At 39.2% G+C, this 8,561-nt stretch overlaps 1 long non-coding RNA gene across 2 annotated transcripts; it reads left to right on the forward strand.

Annotated features, from left to right (window-relative positions):
* Nucleotides 1-416: 416 nt before the first annotated feature.
* Nucleotides 417-4,405, forward strand: LOC127747781 (uncharacterized). 2 transcript variants are annotated; one of them, XR_008009719.1, is made up of 5 exons: nucleotides 417-925; nucleotides 990-1,075; nucleotides 3,107-3,223; nucleotides 3,323-3,544; nucleotides 3,622-4,405. It is a non-coding gene; the product is annotated as an uncharacterized LOC127747781 (long non-coding RNA). The 2 variants fall into 2 exon arrangements; XR_008009720.1 differs by lacking the exon at nucleotides 417-925 and having other exon boundaries at nucleotides 967-1,075.
* The last annotated feature ends 4,156 nt before the right edge of the window (nucleotides 4,406-8,561 follow it).

Here is an 8,561-nt window from a genome sequence, read left to right on the forward strand (position 1 = left end):
CATGACTCAACCCTTATGGTTCAAGAATATTATAGACTTCAAACTTATCCATTTGTATTTTATTTTGAATAAAGATAAAAACAACATATTCACTACATTTATTATATAATGAAGATGATAATGTTATACTAAACTCGAAAAATTTATTATTATAAAATATTATTTTCGATTTAACATGTCAAATTTAAATATAAGCATGTGCATCGTATAGGTTTAACACTAGTTTTAAAACATTAAGGACTTAAATAGAATGATTGAAATGTTAGAGACAACTTTAAAACTTATTCCAAACGTTAGGGACAAAAATGATATTTAGTCATTTTAAATTCCTATGTTACTCTATTTTTATTAGAAATTATAAAACCATTCTTGTACCTTTCAAAAACCCTAACCTTAACACTCCACCATAACCCTAGCGACCACCCCTTTCACCCTAACACACCCACACGACAGAAAGGGAAGGAAAGAGAGAACGCAGGAGTTGGAAAGAAGAAGGAAAGAGAGGAAGAGAGGAGCGGGGAAGATGACGCCGGTAAAGAGGCCTGTCGTGGAGAAGAGAGAGGGATTGTGAGAGGGAGCAAGGCCGAGAGGGAGATGACGCGATCGCGAAGCTCGTCTCTGCCATTGCCTGCATTGCCATCCATGGAGCTGCAGGGTGTTCGCTGTCGTGGTTGCTGGGCCATCGTCGAACTGCATGCGCCGTCATCAGGGTCTTCATTGTTGCCGTCGATGAAGGGCTGTCACCGAGGAGCAGAACGCGACAGAGAAGGGAGCAGGAGCCGTCGCCGGAGCTTCCGTGTGCCGCCGTCAGACCTGTTCTGTGCTGGCGTTGTTGGTGGTGGTTTCCTTCGCCGCTGATGACGTCGCCGGAAGTCACTACGGGAGCCGTTGTTACTCCATTCTTGGGGGTTCTGCTCTAAGTATGGTGATTTTTCTTGTCCAGAAACCCTTACCGTTGTTACTCCATTCAATGGTTGTTGCTGCTGCAGGAGCGATCGGAATTTTTTCCGCCGCTATGAACTGAAAGTAAAAGGGGTTTTGACACATTTGGTTTTGAGGGTTTCGACGAGTTGAGGTAGGGGCTTTCCTTAAATTTATTTTATTCTCAAGAATGGTTATAAATCAATATTAATGCAAATAATATATTTTGGATGATTATATGAGTCTTATGGATTGAACTGATTTGTTTTGAATAAATAATTGATTTATTGATTGATTAAATTGGTTTCTAAATTGTGGTATAATGATTATTGAGCGTTTGATTGTGTATTGATAATTGAGGTTGAATTATTGTGATTTATTGGATTGGTTGTTCGAATTTTGGGTTATTGTTGATTTCATTGAGTTGAGTTGGAGTTGTTGAGATAATGATTTATTGGAAATGATTTGAATGACCAAGAAGTGTTTGGTTTAATTGTTGGGACTCTTGAAGGTGACAAAGTTCAAATTTTAGAGATGTTGCTGAAATTTTTATAAAACTGAGATTTTATTCGAAGTGTTATCTAGAAGAAAATTTGCTTTAAGAATCATTATTTGATTTCGATTTATACGGAAAGTAGTTGTATTTTCAGTTTGATTTATTAAGTAAAGTATTATGTTTTGAGTTAATTTATTGAGAAGGAATTATGATTTGAGTTCGATTTATTAAGAAAAGAATTTTGTTTTGAGTTTGATTCATTAAGAAAAGGAGTTTTATGAAAGAGAAATGGATTTGAATTGTTTTTAAAGAAAGATTTTGATATTTGAAAGACCTGGGCAGTACGTAAGGATTGTAGTTCGTCCCACTTGCTCCGGATTAATGATTCAAACACCTGGGCAGTACGCAAGGGTTGTGGTTTGTCTCACTTGCTCCGGATTAGTATTTGAGACGCTTGGGTAATACACAAGAGTTGTGGGTTAGTCGCACTTGCTCCGTGTCAAGATTTTAAAAGATTGTGGTTTTGAATGTGAGCTTTGACCTAGCATGAATCGTGGTGGTTTACTGCTTGTCCAATGTCGCGATGGACACAGGGATCATGGTTGTTTACCACCCACGGGTTGTGAAAGTGTTTGCGGGGATCGTGGTTATTTACAGCCCACGGGTTTTTCCAATTGAAAATCTTACGAGGATCGTGGTAGTGTACTTCTTGCAATGCTGAGTATTGTGGTGGTGTACCACTCACCAGGTGGGGATAATGGTGGTGTATTGCCCATCGGTTTTCAAGAGGACGATATTTGGGTTAGCTACCGGATGTGTCAGGTTCTGGCAAAGTAACCGACACATGAGTTCATGGCCAGTAGGACAGGCATGCATCATACGCAACTATCTGACATTGTTTGGGTGTATATATTGTATTTGGTATGCCTATGAATATTTCTATTTAACTGTTAATTGCCATACTTGCTGGAATTGCTCTTGATTGTGTTTGAACTTTATTACTTGTGTTTGTGACTGATTGAGTGGATTGTGGTGAATTGGGTGTTGATTGAATTGTTTGGGCTGGAGGCCGTGATTGATTATGTGATAGGCCTAAGCTTGTGATTAGTTTCTAATTGGTTTCTGATTGAGGTTTAGTAAATTATGAAAAATCAAGCTGGTTCAGCATAGACTTAATGAATCTATGCTTGGAACAAGTTGGTCATTCTTACAGTCTAGGAAATTTTTAAGATTTTTTTATAAGAAAAATGAATTTTGGATTTCTAGATAATTAACTATTCGTTTTCGAAATAGTTTGGATTTTGGATGCTTAGCCGTTGGTTTTTAAAAGATTCATAGGACGAATAAGGTTCTAAACCTGTGTTGCAAAGAATCCTGGACCTGTATTAAAGGTTATTGTGCTTCTTTGACGGAACGAGATCTGAGAGTTTGCAATATTGACTTATGAAACAAGTGCTGATCTCTTAAATCATCTTTATAAAGTCAACAGTCTTAAGTTCCGAAAGAAAGTGATTAAGATCCTTACAAACTGGTCCACTGTCAAGAATCTGTTTCAGGCTCTGCCAACTCCTATTCCTATATTGGAGCTTTGGTTGCTGGTGTTGTTTCAAAGCATTTAGTTTCAAGTATTTATCAGTTTTCTGTTTATGTTTACTTCTTTTGACTCAGAGTTTTAATATGGTCATGCAGATAGAATGTAAACAAGCTAAGCAGGTAGATGAGGGAGTTGATTCTCTTACCTTGTAATCTCTGCTGTCATCTTCCACTGAGTTTTCCAAGAGGAACATCATCATCATCCTGGAGCAGGTTCAGTATCATAGCAGATATTTCCTTTGCATAGAATTTCATCATTTTTTGCTGCTATGTATGTAATGCTTTTGCACCTTTTGTGATTGTTTGCTTTAGGAACTTCAAGCGTATGCATTATTTTATCATAAATATCCAGAATTCTGTCAGAAAATGCAAAGGAAAATTATACATATCCTCCTGAATGATAAATACATCACACCAGATACTTGTTTTCAAAAGGCACAAACTCTGGTTAGAAAGGGAAAGACACTAATGATGTGTGGAACTGGCGATCTTAGGGACTGCATTCAATGTTTGTCAGAAGCAATAACTATCATGGTAACCTTTATTATTTGCAAACTGTTGTTTACTATTGATGTATAAATTACTTATTCGAGGCAATTCCTCTTAAATAGGAGATATTTGTTGAGACGGTGCCAATAAAAATGCCATTGAGCATCAGTTGTCGGTGGCCTATTTCATGCGTGCACTTTGTACCCAAGTAGCTGAACCAAGTTCAAAGGTATTTGCTAGGCTCTTTCATTTGCAAAGGAAGCCCACCATTTACATTCTCAGATCTTCCATAAAAAGTACAATGTAATAGTTAATTTCTCAGAGGATCTTAGGGAACTTGAGAGACTTGAAATGATAAAATCAGTTGCTAAGGGAGCAATGCTATTTGATTCTACAATTACATCATGGAACTTGGAAGAATGTTATCTTAGTCCATAGAAAATATTGCAGTATCTACAGAGCACTCTTCAGGTTTGACTTTGTCACATCATCTATCTTGTATTTGAGTCAAATCTATTTGGTGAATTGGTGGTATCCTGTTATGCACTACAATTCAATTTCTGACAATGTTTAAACTTGGCATCTCCTATATTCGTGTTGCCTGTACACATGTGCACACATTCACACGAGAAAAATTCCTTCAAAAAGTCGATGTAATATTTAGGTTTTTGGTTAAGTTTTGGGGAAATATTTTGTAGCCAAATATTTAGTTGCTTAATCCTCTTTTTGAGCTTTATAGTTTCTAACTATGCTTCCTTTTGTCATTTGGATTGGTCATGACCTTATGATGATAATGATACTGCAACAGGTGTCTAAATTAGTTGCTGTAATACATGTTTCCATCTTGAGGGAGAAATTTTCTGTGTCATCTCTTAGCCAAACTTCGAATGAAAATGATTGGCTTCATATTTCCACCAAGCTTCGAGTGAAACTAGTTGTACTCACATTTTTTTCACTTTTCTAAGCATCAAAGAGACAAGTTGAAAAGCCAGTCTAAATATTATATATGGGATGACCCATATTTGTGGAGATGTGGCGCTGATCAGATAATTAGATGTTGTGTGCCTCAATCAGAATTCCAGTCCATTTTAGAGGCATGTCACTCGTCTGAGAGTGGAGGACATTTTGGCCCTCAAAGAACAGCTAGAAAGATCTTAGACTGTGGATTCTGGTGGCCTACTCTTTTTAGAGACGCTGCTGAGTTTTGTAAATCTTGTCTTTCATGCCAAAATTTGGTAATATATCCAGGAGGGATGAGATGCCTCAACAAATTATGCTTTTCTGTGAAATTTTTGATGTTTGGGGCATTAACTTCATGGGTCCGTTTCCAAATTCTAATGGTCATTTTTATATATTGTTAGCTGTGGATTACGTTTCCAAATGGGTGGAAGTAATTCCTACCCGCACTGATGATGCTAACACTATTGTTTCCTTTGTGAGAAACCATATTATTTGCCGCTTTGGATCACCACGAGCAATCGTGAGCGATCAAGGCACCCATTTCTGTAACAGGAGACTAACAGGATTAATGAAGAAGCATGAGATAATTCATAAGGTTGCAACAACATACCATCCTCAGACCAATGGGCAAGTCGAGGTGTCAAACAGAGAGATAAAGCATATCTTGCAAAAGATAGTCAAACCTCATAGAAAAGACTGGAGCACCAGGCTACAAGATGCACTATGGGCATACAAGACAGCATATAAAACACCCATTGGGATGAGCCCTTTCCGCTTAGTTTTTGGAAAAGCTTTTCATCTCCCAGTTGAAGTAGAGCACAGAGCCTTTTGGGCAGTCAAGGAGTGCAACATGGGAATTGAGCAAGCTGGAGCTGAATGGGGATTTAGTCCTCCTTTACAAATCTTGACTGAGGCTCATGCCAGGCAAGTTGAGATCAAGATGGGAAGGTCCATACAGAGTAGAGAAGGCCGAACCATACGGAGTTTATCACCTCAGCCATCCTTCACACTCTGAACTTATCAAAGTTAATGGACAATGTCTGAAGCTGTACCATGGCGAGAAGATGCAGAAAACTAAAGAGCTTGAGATCTTCCTCTTGGAAGATCCCCACATGCCAGAAGATTGAGCTAGTGGAGCGTCCAACTTACGGACGTTAAAGCAAAGTGCTAGGTGGGAGACAACCCACCATGGTATGATCGTTCTTTTCTTCTTAGTTTTTCATCTAATAACTCTTCTCTTTCTCAGTACTTTCATGCATCTGCATCTGCATACAAAAAAATAAAGGGGGCCGCGCGACGCGTCCGCATCAGCGACACGTCCGCATCAGCGACGCATCCGCGTCGCAAGGAGAGGTGAGAAAATTAAAAACGAACAGAGAGTTTCGCTGGAGCATGGCTGGAGGCGTGCCAATGGCACATATTGTCCCACGCAGCTGCGTCACTGACGCGTCCGTGTCACATGGGATTCCTGGCCTCCCACGCGACCGCGTGCCCCACGCAGCCGCGTGCCCTGATTTCCGACGTAAAAGGGGTGCACAACGAAATATTGCGCGAGAGTGGTGCTGGATTAGTGCTGGACGCACCATCCCTATCACGCGACCGCGTCACTGACGCGTCTGCGTCATCCCTTTTGAAGCCCACTCACGCAATCGCATGCCCCACACGATCGCGTTACCCCAAATTTGGCAAATATATCAATTTGAACAGAGAGTTGTGCGGGCGCGAGGCTATACTCGCGCTAGAAGCATAATATGGGTCACGCGATCGCGTGACCGACGCGACCGCATCAACTGAATTAGAACGCAATCACGTGAACGCATGCCCCACGCGGCCGCATTGCTTGCGCCGCACAGCTCAACCGAAACTGCCCCAATATCTTATCTTTCTCTCCTCCAAATCCTAATTTTTCTTTTCCCTCCTTATTTCTTCCTTCTCCCTTCTTCATTCTCTCTCACCTTTTACTCTCTCTCTCTCACCTCCATTAACAAGGTTTTATTTTCTTCTTCCCTCCTTCCTTTTCTATCATTCTTCTTATTTTATATGTTATTTTCTTTTCTTTTCTTTTTCTATTCTTTATCCATATTTTCCTTCTTCTTCTTTCCTTTTTACATGGTGCTAGAAATTTATTTGAGTCATTATTCCTCATTATATGCTTGTGGATTATTGCAAATTATTTGGCAATTATATATTATTTTCTTTAAAGGGTTGCTTGCATGTTTACTTTAATACTTTCTATACCTTATTTACCATGCATGCTATGTGTTTGTGAAAAAGCCCATATGGCATTATGCACTTCTCTTTTATACTTCCTACTATTCAAATCATGTTTTTCACCAATTTCCTTTACTATTTTATTAATTAAATTTAATTGCCAATACAAACATGTTAGTTTGTTACGAAGTGATGCTTGATTTATGCTACTCATGCCCTTGCCGGCATGCCAATAATCATCTTGCATCTACTTACCCTTTTATGCACCTATCCTATTTCCTTTAATGATCTTTTCACATGTTGTCATGACCATGTGTTTATTTCATTCATCTTTACCGTGCACTGTTTATTACTCACTCCATCTCCTTCCTTGTTTTAATTCTTTGGATTTAATTTACTTTCTCTTCCCTTTTTTCAGAATGGCCACCAAGAAAGGCAAAGAGAAAGCTACCCCTAAACCCACAGCAAGGAAAGGTACGAAGAGAGCATTAGTGGCAGAGCCTTCTTCAACTACAATTAAGCCCTCAACAAAAAGAATTAAAAGGATTATTGACAAATGAATTTTTGTCGGTATAGAATTTATCAAGTGATCAATCGTAGTATAGTCTAAACCAACACAAAATCCATCATCAAACAAATCTACAATCTATAACCGAGAGTATTAATCTCCCGAGTCGTTCTCTCTTGGAATTGCCAAAGTATGCATCTTATTGCTTTAGTAAGCTTTGTTGAGTTCTTGAAGGTCTTAGCAAGTAATGAGAAACAAACAATCAATTATTAAAAGGACTTGACTTAGGGTTGGCATTAGAAATCTTTATCATTATAGTTCACTCAAGGTTGACAACAATTAGGACTTACTTCATTTAGTCATCCCCTAAGTATAGAAGAAAGTCAAATGAAAACAATTAACTTGAGTCACAAGTTCTAGCTTCACCTCATGGGAATCTAGTTTTAGTGTACTCCAAGGCAATTGACAAGCTCTAACTCCAAATCAACCCTTGATATAACTATTCAATTCATTCCAATGACCAAACCCTATGCCAAGTATAAAAGTTCTACTCCATGGCTAGCATTGACATTTTATCAAACATGTGATGAGCAAAAAGGAAAGTCATAGTGAAATGAAGAGAAAAGTAAAATTAGAAATATTGCAACACTAGAAATTAACAACAAGTATCAAGGAACAACAATGAGAATCAAAACCTCAAAATATCAATGAAATCCAAAAATCATAGAGTTGGATCCTAGATCCAAGGAATGTCAACAATTACAACTACAACTTGGAATTGAGAGAGAAAATCTATTACATGAACAAAGTGAAATGAAAGTTGCAATGGATCTCACCAAAGAATGGATGAAAATCCAAAATTGTGATGAGGAAGAACCCTAGTGAAAGCTTGAGAGAGGTGGATGAATCTAGAGAGAAGTTGGAGTTTCTCTCTCTAACAATGTAACTAACTCCCCAAAATATCTCAAAAACTAGAAAATGAACTAAGTGTCCTCAACCTTTGCCCCCTTGGTCCTCTTAAGTCTTTTCCCACCAAAGCACTCCTCAAAAGTTGGGATCTCTAACCAACTCCACGCCTAAGTCACGTGACTTTTAAAAAAATCATTTTTGAACATCGGTGCGTACGCGCAAGGTACGCGTGCGCGCCCTGGATGCGGCTCTGGAGTATGCGCGGAGGCGGAGTGTACGCGTACGCGTCCATGAAGATCCTGACTTATCCGCTACTCAAGCCGGCTCGTGGCTTGGCTCTTAGTCTCGGCTTCACATTGCTCTCATCCGCGCGGGCGCGTCAAGTGCGCGCACGCGCCCATGCGGAAATCTCCTCTCATGCTTCCTTACTTTGCACCCTTCATCCTTATCTTTTCCTGTCCATTCCTAGTCTAT

Source organism: Arachis duranensis, chromosome 5 (genome assembly GCF_000817695.3).
Source record: "Arachis duranensis cultivar V14167 chromosome 5, aradu.V14167.gnm2.J7QH, whole genome shotgun sequence".
Taxonomy (NCBI): Eukaryota; Viridiplantae; Streptophyta; class Magnoliopsida; order Fabales; family Fabaceae; genus Arachis; species Arachis duranensis.